General features: G+C 50.4%; 1 protein-coding gene across 1 annotated transcript in view; it reads left to right on the top strand.

Moving 5' to 3' along the window:
• Positions 1 to 4,313: 4,313 nt before the first annotated feature.
• Rara (retinoic acid receptor alpha) overlaps positions 4,314 to 13,442 on the top strand; it is a 44,164-nt gene continuing 35,035 nt past the window's right edge. Inside the window, exon 1 of the mRNA XM_046442704.2 lies at positions 4,314 to 4,392. The gene's annotated coding sequence lies outside the window, so the exon portion shown is untranslated. The remainder of the gene's footprint in view (positions 4,393 to 13,442) is intronic.

The following is a 13,442-nucleotide window of genomic DNA, read 5'->3' as shown; positions in this document are numbered from 1 at the left end:
CTTTCCTTGCTGTTTTTTTCTCACTGAAGCTGAGAGCTACAGGAAGGTGGTAGGAATTTTAGTGGGATGGGATGGGCCTGTGGTTAGTAGTTTTTGCCAAGATATTAGGCTACTTCATATGGAGTAGTGGCAAAGATGCTGACCTACTTTTTTTTTTTTTTAAGATGCTGGGGTGTGTGTCTGCCTATATCCTGGTTTGTCTTTTTTTTTTTTTTTTAATAAGTAGATAAGCTTCCATAGTGTTGGGTATTGCCATGGAAAGAAAAAAAAAACAGACACAATAATGTTGGTGTGAGTTTCAACCCCAGAGCTGCCACTGACATTTCTGGCTCAATGAAGACTCATCTGTGGCTAGCTAACTGCAAGAGTGTGTGAGGTCCAGGCTACCCAGAGATCAGGAAAGTTGGTAGAGCCCTATTTTCTCCAACCCTCCTCCCTCATTACTCCCTACCTTTAAAAACCCTTTTAAGATGCACCAATAAGAACTGGGAAGTGAGCTAGCTGGGTATGTATTACACACCTGTAATCCCAGCTACTCAGGAAGCTAAAAGGATCAAAAGTTTGGGATCAGCCTAGGAAATAAGTGAAAGACTTTGTTTCAAAATAAAAAGGGCTAGGGATGTAACTCAATAGTAGAGTGTTTGCCTTGCATGTATGAGGCCCTGGATTCAAGCCCCAGTATGGCCTGGAAGTGGAAATAAGATATGGCTTAAACCATATTTTTTAAAAATATCTAGGAGTGGAAATGTAGCTCAATGATAGAGCACTTGCTTAGCGTACATGAAGCTCTGGATTTGATTCCCTAGCACTGAAAAAAAATTTTTTTTTTGAGAAGTATTATGTTGATTACTATGGGAGGAAAAGAAGTCCAAGATTTAAGAGGTTTTGTTTTTGTTTTCTGGTGTTGGGGATGGAACTTAGGTCTCATGCCATGCATGCTAGGCAAGCACTCTACCAATGAACTACATGCCTAGGCCCAAGATTGACATGTTATTTACATTTGTATTTATCCTCACAGTCAGTGCCTGGTGCCTAGTAGGGGGTGTGTGTGTGCGCGTGCGCGCGCTCGTGCGCGCGCTCGACCAGTGGGGATTAAACCCAGGGCCTTGGGCATGTGTGAGGCAAGCACTCTACCGAGCTATATCCCTAGCCCTCCTGCTAAGTATTTAACAATTGTTCAATGATAAATGAACCAAGTAAGATGCTGTCTTTACCATCTTGATAGTTCTCAGCTGAAGGTAAACATTGTTGGTGCTTTTGTACAGAGGTAGAGCAGGCCCCTGCAAAAGAAGGGTACTTCACCTACAAAATGTGTCTTGGCATAGTTCTGGAGCATTTATTGGCCTCACAGATGCATTCCAGTCACTCCTCTGATGTAGTTGTATTTTACTTGAGACAGCCTCTATGCTGCTTGTTGCTTGAGGGAAACTTTGGCTATGGGACAAGGCTTACCTTCGGGCTGGGAAGAGGTGTGCCTGTTACCAAGTGTCCCTAGATATTGACCAGAAACTGCCTATAGTTGGCAAGGACCTAGGAAGGAACCCACTTTTGATGTCCTACTTTTTAACATTTGGGGAAAGTAGTGATCTCAGGTTCCTCTTGAAAAGTCAGGACACCCTCTAAGACACATTCTCTTGAGCTGCAAACACAGCAGGTCTTCCTCTTAGAAGTACATTCTGTAGGGGGAGAAGGTGTACTCCTCTGGCCTCCCCTTGATTTCCAGCCCCAGCCCCAAGGCACTGGCAGTAGAAGCTAATTGGGTGCAAGGGGCCTGGGTAAAGGCTGAAGACTGGCAAAAGGAGAGGCAGCTCCGTTTTTTAAAAAGCTCTAATTGAGTTCTGAATCAGCCTCACTCCCTTTGATCCCTCCTCTGTTTCCCACACTGCCTGAAAGAGCTAGATCAGCACTTTATAACAAGGGTGCGCCTGCTCCCCACACCCGCCCCCCCCTCCTGACGCTCTCTACTGCCGCCATCCACTACTTGTCTCCTTCAGTTAAGATAATGAAGATGCTGAGAGATAAAATGTGTATTTAATAAGGGTGGGGGTAGGGAGGCAGAAAGGGGCAGCCAGGACCTTCCCTAGTTTGGGGCCTAGCCAAGACTCAAGCTGAAAGCAAAGCTAGAGTAAGACTTGGCCCCAGGGTGTGGGGGTTTCTGGGCCTCAATCCAGCTGACTTCACTGCCTGCTGTTTGCCCTAAATTCCCCCACCTCCACCCTCTCACCCCCACACTCCTTTCTTTCTCTCCTTGCTCCCAATGGGAAAAAGGAGCCTTGCTTCCACTTACTTTAGAGCTGGTAAGTTGGCCTTTGGTGAGGTGCCCCCTACCCCAGTGTCAGCTGCAAGGTCGGGCTAGGGCAGCCCTTGTAGCCAAGGCCTGTAGAAGCTGTGGGTTCACAGTGGGGGGTGAAAAAGCTGGAGTTAATGAAGACCAGCTGCTCCTCTGGGTTCTGCCTACAGCTAGCTGGAGGCCAGCCTTTGGTGGTGGTTAGAGGTGCGGGGTGGGGGGGTGGAGTGTGACCTCCATCCATGGGCACAAGGATATCCTGTGGCAGCTGGGCCTGTGCTGCTCTCTGAGCTTGGTTTCATCCTTAGTTTGTAAGAGAGTAGTCTGTTTCCCTCTTCCCCTGCTCCTCCCCTCCCCAAGTAACACTCAGCCCTTATTGAGCTTTATAACTGTAGTGGTGGCCCAGCTGAGATCTGAGGATCTCCAAGTCCCTTTTGTAAACACTCATTAACTGCCTGGGAAGAACCAAGAGCCCTGTTTAACAGCTGGGAGAGAACTGAGGCACATTAGGGTGAAAGGCTTGACCTAAGTTCACCCCATGGACTCCACCCTGCGGCCCTCCATTCTTTCTTTTCTTTTTTTTTTTTTAAAGAGAATTTTTTAATATTTATTTTTTAGTTCTCGGCGGACACAACATCTTTGTTGGTATGTGGTGCTGAGGATCGAACCCAGGCCGCATGCATGCCAGGCAAGCGTGCTACCGCTTGAGCCACATCCCCAGCCCCCTCCATTCTTTCTGTCTAGCTCCTTTCCCTAGTTCTTCCGGCAAGACAGAAGGGGTGGAGGCCTTGTTGCCCTCTCCCCTTCTAGGAAGAGGCCATGATTTCTCCCTTCCCTCAAGTCTGTCCTGGACTTCCCCTGGCCCTTCACCCCATGACATTTTCCCTGCTCTGCTGCTGGAGATAATGTGTAACTCTCCTTGCAAAATGTTCTCAGTCCAGTATTGTGCTGATTTCTCACCCATTATTTCCCTGGCCCACCTGGGCCACCACACCTGAATTCTCCCTTTTGAGCTACAAACAAACTGACTATCCTAAACTGAGTCAGCGACCTGGAAGCTGATCTTTTGTGTTAAGAGTTCCTCTACCCGCTGTGTTTATCCAAAATGATACCTGGGAAAAATACTCTTTAACTTGTGCATTTTGGTAATAAAGATCCAGAACCCTGTTGAGGGCTGGGTCAAGACACTAGTTGACCTCTTAATTCTGCAGTCTTTTCTTCCACTGACAGTTGCTATTTCTAGTTATGGATATAGCTCAAAGATCTTTTTTGGTTTTTCCCCTTCCTCAGCCTCTCAGACTCTCACCTGTATAGGTATATTGGTATACCCCACACTTACACACACACACACACTCCTCAGTCTAGTGATAAAATTCTGCCAGTTTTTTGGGCGTGGGTTGTAGTTCAGTGGTAGAGTGCTTACCTACATGTGTTGAGCCCTGGGTTTGAATCCCAGCACTGCAAAAACTAAACAAAAGATTTTTGCAGGTTTCCAGCTGCCAACTAAGTCATCCTGCTATTTTTACTTGCTGACCATCAATTTTCCCCTGGCATGGCCTCCTAGGCACTTAGGGCAGAATGAAGGAGACTGCTATAGTCTCTGAGGAAGAGGACAGAAATGAGTATCCATCAAAAAATAACATCTCCTTCCTCAAATTCTCAGTAGCTGAATGGCTCAGCACAAGTGGTAGAGATCTTAACCTCTTCTCTAGCACCAAAGGTCCAAATCCATTGGCTCAGGGCAAGCAGGAAAAAAATGTCTTTTCCTCCTACCCCTTGCCATCCTATCCTTAGCTTAAAGCATTCATATGCTTTATTTGAGACCAGGAATATACCTGTCCCTAGCCTATGACTGATTTCACCTTTCTTCCAGTGGGTTATTTCTCCCCCATGGGTCCTCAGCTCTGCACCTTAGGACTTCAGAGCTGATAGTAGAAGGCGGGAGAGACTACTGTTTAGAGAGTGGACTTTAGGACCCAACGGGAACCTATGCTTCTTGCAGCAGCCTAACCCAGAAGCAGGGGGGAATCCTGAATCGAGCTGAGAGGGCTTCCCCGGTTCTCCTGGGAATCCCATCGCCCCCCTGCCAGCACACACCTGAGCAGGTAGGATCATGCACACCCCTTCCCAATTCTCCTTTTGCCACCTTTTGCCCGGCCCCTCTGCCTCTGATCTTGCCGTTTCCCTTTTCACCAGTTCAGGCTCTCATCCCTCCTCCCCCATTTTTCACTGTAGTCCTGGGAGGTGGGAGCCTAGGAACAGTGGGGTGTCTGAAAGATCAAAACCCCTGCACCCTCCAGCACCCCTCCCACATTTCCTTGAGGCATTCTTCATTTTCTAAGAAAGGAAAGTTGGGGGAAGGTCTGCCCAGGCCCCACACCCTTTGTACCCACCTTTGCAGTATTGCCCAATACCCCTTCCCCCATCTCACCTAGACTGGATAATTGGCAAGTGTTGGGGTAACAGAAAGAGTGGAAAGAGCTTGAGGGATCTGAGCCTTCCCAAGGGATTTCTCTCTTGCTTTCCTGCCCAAAGAGCTCAGGACTTTGCCCCCACTCCCTACTCACCTTGTAGGGGACCAAATGTCTCCTTCCAGGTTCATGTCACACTTCGGTAGCCAAGGGCTTTGCTAAAGGGTAGTGGAGGTTATGAGCATTTTGGTGACCTTTTCCTCTAGGGTAAGTTCTTTCAACTTAGAGCCTTTATTCCTGCCAATACCTCAATGCTGATTTCAAAAAGCCCCCTCCACTCTGTGTGTGTGTGTATATGTATAAAGACCATGTGGTGTAAGATCTATAAGTTTTGGGTAGAGGTTTCTGCATGCATCTCAGAGGAGAGATCCCAGAATATGGCCCAGGCCAGAAGAGGCTCAGTCCAGATGGCTGGGAAAGGGGGTGTAGACAAGACCAGGGACGTTGACCAGCCATGCCAGTTCCCTGGGCTCCTTGGCTTTCAGAGCCTCAGGCTCCTGGTGTTACCCTACAGCTGGGAGGTCCCCAAGCTTCTGCCCTCCTGCAGGCTCTTTGGAAGAGGTCTGGATTTCACCTACTGTTTATATTGGCATATTTTTCTCTTCTGTTGTGGGCTGACAGTCCCTGCTTTCTGAAGATCTAGAGCATATTCTGGTTTAGTGGGTTTATAAAAGGGGTGAATGACTTGTCTGAGAAACCATGTGTAAGGGTGTATCTTGCCTTAGGGAGTAGTAGACTATGGAGAAGTGTGATAGAGACTGGTCACACTTTGAGGGAACTCCTCAGGTTCTCAGTGTGTAGTGGGGGTGGGTGGCATGGACCTATCCGGTAACTGTCTGGGTATAAAGTGTACCCTGTATTCCTCCATGGCTCCTCGGGTCTCCTGAGGGTTGTATTTGGAGGAAAGGATAGATAATGGAGTAGTTTCAGACTTTATTCTGCTTTCGACCCAAGAAAGAAAATAGAGATTGAGTGTGAGCAGCGAATCGGGAATCAGAGGCCTGAATTTGAAACTCAGCCCAGGGTCACTTAACTCTGCATTTATAGTCTTTCCTTTTTCCACGCCTCAGTTTTTTCATTTGTAGAAATTATCAATAGCAAGCCTGGCTTGCCTGGCAGGGACACTGCCATTAAGACCCCATAAGATAATGTATGGTAAAGCCCAGCGCAAATGGGAGTTGTGGCTGAAAGATTCTAGGATGGGATCCTTTTTCTTAAATCTAGGTCAGTCTCTCTGCCTTCAGTTTCCTTCCCCCATCCTGTCCATCTGGGGGACTGAGGAAACAGGCATAGCTGTTGCCCCAGGTACTGCAGAGTTCCCCTAATGCAGATTGTAGGTGTCTCCAGAGCACTTTGGTCGGAGTACAGATCTCTCCACCCTGCTGTTTTTCCTCTGAGGCTCCACAGCTACTCCCCTGAGCCCTGTCTCCACCTTCCTTCTGCCATTCCTGCTTTGTGTCCTTGTCTCTGTCTCTCCCCTGCCCAGTGGCCTCCTTGTCCGGCTCACTGGGCAGGAGCTCTAATCGGATTCGACAGCTGAGATATGTGTGGTGGCTGAGAGCGGGCGGGAGGGAAGCCAGTGGGAGGATGGTATGAGGGCTGCCCCTGGCATTGCCCAGGCCTCCTGAGCACCACCTTGAGCCTGCTGACTGGTTGCTTGGCTTGGCCCCAGGGAAGGGGTGCCAAAGGAAGCTCAGTAACAAATAGGCCAGGGGATGGAGATTACTGCAGGGGAAACACACTGGGCACCTGAGGACCCTGTTAGTATTTGATGACCTTAATGTCAGTACCTCTGACTTTGATAAGGAGGTGAGAGTTGGGCTTCCAATTCCTCTGGCTTCTTTTTCTTCTCTCCTCTTGTTGAGAAATACATTCATTTTTCCCATCCAGCCCTTTTGGCCAGTACCTTCTTATGGGGTCACATCTGGGAGCTGCTGGGGGTACCATGTGTCTGCGTTCATCTGGGTCATTTCCTCCCCTCTGAGGTATTTCTCTCATTCACTCTCTGGGCTAGGTGCCAGGACTCCTGGGTTTCCCGCCTGCTTCATGGACCGGGCTCCCTTGCAGGCCTCCAGAGAGTCACTAAGCTGATTTCCTGCCTCCTGTATAGGGAGGGCATTCCCCTAGGACTGGGAGGTGTCAGGAATCCCAGGTGGGGTGGGGTGAGGGCACTGTAGTCCCTGGCACCATAGCACCCAGGCTTCTCCCTCATAGCCTCTGACTCAGCTTGGGGGCAGCGCATGCCCAACCTGGCAGGCATGGCCTGTTCTCGCCTCCAGGCTTCTATCTTTACATGTGGGTAGCCAGTATCTTCTGCTATCCTTTTTAGTTTTTTTCCCCATGGTATCTGGGGTGGCCATGGAAACCCCTGTATCTGCACCCGTGTGTTTTGGGGAGCAGGGGATTAGCATAATTGAGGTTGGGGCACTATTTGTCTTCCCTCCAGCTGGGTCAGGATAAAGAAAACTGGCACAAACTTCTCTACACCAATTCCCTCTGCCTCAAAAGAGCAGCCAGTGGAGCCAGGACCTGCCCTTGTGATGCCCACAATGTGGTTGGCACTGATTTGTCAGAAATTGGGAAGGTTTCCTTCTAGACCGCTTTCGTCCTTTCTCCTCTTCCCACAGAGTAGGGGCAGCTCTGTGATGTAGGCACTTATGGGCAAACCTCCCCCTAGGGAAGGGGTGTGTGATGCCCCTGACATGGCCAAGTTGGCACTGGCCCCAGGTTGGAGTGCTGGACATGGTTCTGAGCTGGGAGTTGGTGGGGGAGGACAGGGCATGAGCATCCCTGCCCCCCTCATTTCCTGCTCTTTGGGCAGCTGTGGGCGAGAAAGGCTGCAGGGACTATTTTTAGTTGGTCTGTCCCCTGGCAGGAGGGACGTGCAGAAAAGCACGGGGCAGGCAGAGGGGCTGGCCAAGGTGAGGGTAAGAGGCAGGCAAAGGAGTATGTGGGGGCACAGATTGAGGCATGTTGAGCATGAGCAAGAGCTTGCTGAGAAGGGTCTGACCAGGTAGACGGGCTGGACTTGGCAGGGGGAGTCCTGTGACCCCTCAAGGCTCTCTGTCCAACTTTATGGAACTGGAAGGGACTTTAGAGGTTACCAAGGTTACAGAGGTTACAGAGAAGGAAACTGAGGCCTAGAGGGGGATGTGGTGTGCCCTAGGACCCTCAACCAGCCACAGACTGCATTGAGACATGAACTCAGGCCCCTTGGTCATTTCTCTGGTCACTTTCCCTCTCCACACCTCCTTGGATTTCCTTCCCCTGCTGCAGGGAGGGGGACCTCAGGCCAGCACACATAGTCTATTTCCCTCTCTGCTTGTTTATACAGGGTCTTAGGTAAACCCCAGCCTGTTTTGTTTATTAAGTCTCCACTGTATGGAGAGAGTCCATGCCCAGGCTGGAAGGAGGTTGGGGTTGGGGTTTGTTTGGGTGGTCTGTGGCCACTGGTGTGAATGGAGGTGCTGGACAGGTTCCAATACACTCACAGGCTGGCGAGCTATGGGGCTTAGAGACACCTTACAGAAGGGACGTCCCTTCCAGCTGCTCCATTTTAGAGAGCTAGAGAGGGTCAGGGATTTGCCCACAGTTGCAGGATGAGTTAGGGACAGATGGAAAACATTGGACACAAGTCTCTAAACTCTCCAGAGCCCTTTGTGAGTTCCCTCCTGCCAAGACCAGCGCCTCCCTCTAACAGCCCAGTGGGTCATGGTCCTGGTTTGCCACTCCCCTCAACAAAGGAAGGGAGCAGGTCTGAGGAGTGGAGAGATTAGCACAGGCTTTTTATCACTAGTCTGTTTTCTTTCTTTCTTTTTCTTTTTTTGGTGGTGCTAGGGATTGAACCCAGGGCTTTGTGCATGTGAGGCAAGCACTCTACCAATTGAGCTATATCCCCAGTTCTTGATCACTAATTTGAAGGGAGCCCTCCTCTGAAGCCTGGAGGCAGGAGTGGGTATTTGAGAGTTAGGGGGATAGGGGGAGAAATTTGGTGGGGAATTGTGGTCCTTCAGAATTCAGTTTGTGTTCTGTCTCCCCGAGGGCCACCATGTCATACAGTTGCACAGGAAGCCATTCCTTGAACTATGAAGTGAATGGTGCTCCCTGGAGTTGTCCAGGGCCCTGTCTGTGTAACCAAGCAGGGTACATCTATCTCCCCACCTTCTTTCTTCAAATCAGCTTCAGATTCAGCTGGGAGGAGGTGTTCCAGACAGCCCTTAATCCAACACCCTCTCCCCCATCCTATCTCCTGCCTCTCAACCTCTCTGGTTCCTCTGCCACACACCCCTCCCCACCAAGCAGCTCCCAGTAGGTCACAAATTATGGTGCAGGAACCCCTCCCCCATCTCCACTCAGTTTCTCTGTGTATGGGGGTGCTGATTTATCATGCCCCTCCCATCAGTCCTGCTGCAGTGTGTGAGAAATCAATAGTGCAAATGGATTGAGGCTGTTCAGCTTGTCAACTCCCCTTGGGCCTCACCAACTCCACTGGGACTCTTAAAGTTACTCAGTCCCCTTCCATACATATATATATAGATACACACACCTAGTGTGGAGCCAGAACACTGAGCACAGGAATTACTCTTTATGTCCATCTCTGTCTCTTTCATTCTCTTTCATGTGCTGGGCTGGTCTTAGCATGACAAATACTCTTGAACATTTATTTCCTAGTTTGGGTGGAGTGGGGGTGGAGAAGCTCAAAGGGCAGTAGGCTGCCAGCCAGAGGTGGGGAGGGAGGCAGGTGGGTGAGGGAGATGGTGGGGGTACTAGCTGGAGAAGGGATTGGGTGACAGCCCACCCCATTAGCTCTAGTAACTCAATCCCTGTACCCCACCCTCCTGATTTCCCTCCCTCTCAACAACTTCAGCAGCTGTTGGCAGAAGCAAGACTGGCAGAAGTATATGCAAGTGCATGTGTATGTATGTGGGGGGGGTGTGAGAGGGGCTGTGGGGGCAGGGGTGCTGCCAGGACATGTTAAAGGAGACTCAGCCTGGGTACAACTTGGGTGGCAGAAGGAGGTGGGGCAGGTAGGAGAGTGGGTGGTGAGTGATGGGCAGGGGGCAGGCTGCAGGAGGGCAGAGCAGCCTAGGGGTCTCACAGAACTTGTCAGCACTGGAGCAGGGCCTGGTGTGATGGGGGTAGATAGTAGTGAGGGGCAGGGACAGGCACAGCCTCAGCTCACTCCAGGATGCTGAAGCCTACCTTCACCAGGGGGCGCATGTAACCATGGAAGGGCACAGCCTGCCCCTGTCCCTGATCCCTGGACCATGCCTGTAGGGCAGTGCAGTCCCTGTGGTGACTAAGTCGCTTCTGTCCTGGGGCTGGCAAAGGGCCAGACTCTGCTCTTCTCGGTAGGTGAGTCACTGCCCTGGCATCTCCCCCGGATGCGGCTGAGTCACCCAGCCATGCCTGCTAGGCAGGTGGGCACCATGCTTGGGGAGGAGGTAGAGTGTTATATGTGTAGTCCCTAGTGCTTTCTCAGATCTCTCCTGGCACGATCTGGCCCCACCCATAAACCTGCAAAGCTAGGCAAGAATGGTGTTTCTCCCATGTGCTCTGTTGAGAGGTTAAAGGAAGAAGCTGCAGGCTACAGAATGATGTGGAATGTTTGATTTGGCATAAATGCTGTCAGGGTTGGGCACAGGGGGCATTGGGGAAAGGACTGGGGTTTGAATCCCAGCTCTATATGAACTTGGAAAGGTAACTTACTTTTTGAGATTATATGTATATATATATATATATATATATATATATATATATATATATATATATATATATATTGTTGATGAGCCTTTGTTTTATTAATTTATTTATATATGGTACTGAGAATTGAACCCAGTGCCTCACACATGCTAGTCAAGTGCTCTACAACTGAGCCACAACCTCAGCCCTTGAGTCTGTTTCTTCATCTATATAATGGAAACAAGAGCCTTGCCCCCTCAGGACTGAGTCAAATGAGATGGTGCCTTGAAGGTAACTGTGAGAGGAACACCTTTTTTAAATAATCTGGGAGGCAAGGGAAAAGAAGGGTCAGATGGGGCTGGTTTCAGTAGAAGTCTCCTACCCCACCTGCATCCAGGTGGTCTTGGAGAGACAACTGTTTCCCATTCTCTCTTTAGATTCCACTTAATGAAATGCCTAAAGAGGCATTCCCACAGGCTATGAGAAGAGAAGGTCTTGTTTTTCTAGAAGTGTGGGCTCTCCTAGGGCTATTTTATATCTCCTTTGACTACTGGGACCTGTCACTGGATGTCCTACCTATCCAAGCTCTCTCTGGCTTCCTGTCAGTCTGAAAAGGGATCCTTGTTTCACGAAACCAGGGCTCAGATGCTCTGCCAGCCTATCTCCTGTATGCAGGGGAAGGGTAGGCCTCCTGGAGGAGTGTCTTTCCTAAAGACTAAGGTACCTCTTGCCTGGTGGCTCTTCTCCCTCTGCTGGTCTTCTGCTGCCACTTCCTGAGCACTCTTCATTATCAGGGTCCTTGGTGGGAGGGGCTGGAAGCTCGAGTTCAGCACAGCTGGAGTCCAGCACAGCTGGAGTTCAGCTGCTACTGGGGATTGGAAATTCCTTCTCCCCCAACTTCTCCTGCTTCCAGGAGTCAATTTTGGGTAAGACTGAACCCCGGACAGGTGGTACTGGGTGCCCTGGGGAGGGAATACCCCAAAGGTGTGCTATGTGTTTGTACATATGGGCACAGTCTTATGAGTGTCTGACCCTCTGTGGGGGTGGGTTTGTGTGTGCATGAATTTCTTTCCTCATCTGCACATGGGCTTACTGCTGTGTCGATTCAGAAGCATGCCCCACCCTCTGCTTCATGCCCTTGTGTGTGTACACATGTCTGCATGTGCTTGTTCTTGCTGGATGTGCATACATGTGTTTTGAGGGTGTATACATTTGTTCTCTGAATGTGCAGGTAGGTATGCATTTGTATGAAGATGTCTGAATCTCTGCGTGCAAGAATGTACCTGAATCCTTATGCTGGCAGGTGTATGTGAAGGTCGTACATGTTGGAGGCAGTGTAACTGTGCATACCCACTTGCATTTTTCAGTCCATGAACCTTCCCCTCTGGTCTCAGCTGGTAGGAACTAGGCTGGCTGGGAGAAGCTTGTAGAGGCTGGAAGTGGGCTGGCTCTAACTCCCCTGGCAGGCTGGATCCTTACTTGAGTGGAGGTCCCTGTGGTCGATGGGGCTTAGGCTGGAAGGCCCTGGGGGAGGGGGCTGGGATGGAGGGGAAGGGGTTAAGCGTCAGCGTCCACATCTGGGAGCCATTGGCGCATTCCTGCCGGCTGAGCACATGTTTGCGGATGGATCTGGACGGGACAAGGCGGGAGAGACTGGGCGGGCGGTTCGCACCGGCAGACGGAAATCCAGACGGGAGCTGGAGACAGCCCCAGCCCAGCAGGCAGGAAAGGGTCTGGGGAAACGCTGCTCGCACTGCCGTGAAGGTTTTCCCTTGCGGACTTCTGAGCTTAGCGTCCCACCGACCCGACCTATCCTGCCTTTGCTTCCTTCCAAGACTAGGGGGCTAAGACAGAGAGAGCAACCAGATACTTCAATTCTAGAGCCGGTTCTGCAACCCGTGCGACCGTGGACAAAACCCGGTGTCCACTCTTGGCCTCCTTTCCTAATTTGTCATGAGGGGGTTGTCGGATCGGCGGGTCAGGATGAGAGGCTCTTCACTCGGGTGATGGCTTGGGAGTGTGGCACTTCCCTTCCAGTGGGAAGTCCTGTGGGGACACTTGTGGCCACTTCTCTGTCCTGGAACGTGGCGGTGGAACGTTCCTAGGGAACTCATTAGGCTGTTCCCTAGTGAGAGTGAGTCTGATCCCTTCACCCACCCACCCAGGAAGGTTCTGCTAACGGTGGGGATATGATCCTCCCAAACCCAGTAGCAGGCAGGGAGGGAGCTCCTGGCCGTTTGGGGACTGGGGACTGCAGATGAAGCATGATCCAGATCCTGTCCAGCTGGAACATAAATGAGAAACTTTTGGGTCCTCCAACCTTGCAGAGAAGCTTGAGTCCGGGTTTTCTAGCATAGATGGATACTCCTGGTCGCCCCTACTGGAAGATCAAGGGCTATCCACTTTGGGGAAACTACTTCAATAGGTCCTGGGGGTTGGGTTGGGCCAGGATTCCTCAGACCCTAAAGAACCGGAGAGTATTTTTTTTTTTGGGGGGGGAGGAGGTGTCCCTGAGGGAGATTTATTCCTGTGCTCCTTTTTTACAAATGAGAAAATTGAGGTCCAGAGAAGGGAATTGACTTGCTCAAGGTCACGCAGCTTTCAGATCCAGCTAATCCTGGAAAATAGTAATTATGAGATAGGGCCTTGACAGCGAGGGCACTGCATTCACTTCCATATTTCACCATCTTCTTTCTTCTTTCTCTCTTCCCAGGTTTAGGTGTGGTATGTGTGTGTGTGTGTGTGTGTGTGTGTGTGTGTGTGAAAGAGAGAGAGAGAGAGAGAGAGAGAGAGAGAGAGAGAAGCACGTCCCTATGAGTGTGGGCGTATGTGGTTGGAAAAGGGAGTATAGGATACCACACACTGCGATCCTTTCTCCACTGAGCCCTATTTTCATTCTTTCCACAAAACTTCACCCGCTTCTCGCTCTGAATCTCACATTCTGGCGTTGAGGGAGAGATTCTCTCAGATTCCCACGGTCTAACCTTCAGCATGGAGCGTCT

The sequence above is a fragment of the Marmota monax genome, unplaced genomic scaffold, assembly GCF_021218885.2.
Source record: "Marmota monax isolate L192 unplaced genomic scaffold, Marmota_monax_Labrador192_F-V1.1 WCK01_AAM20220418_F8-fsc00205, whole genome shotgun sequence".
Lineage (NCBI taxonomy): Eukaryota > Metazoa > Chordata > Mammalia > Rodentia > Sciuridae > Marmota > Marmota monax.
This window is presented reverse-complemented; position numbering and strand designations above follow the sequence as displayed.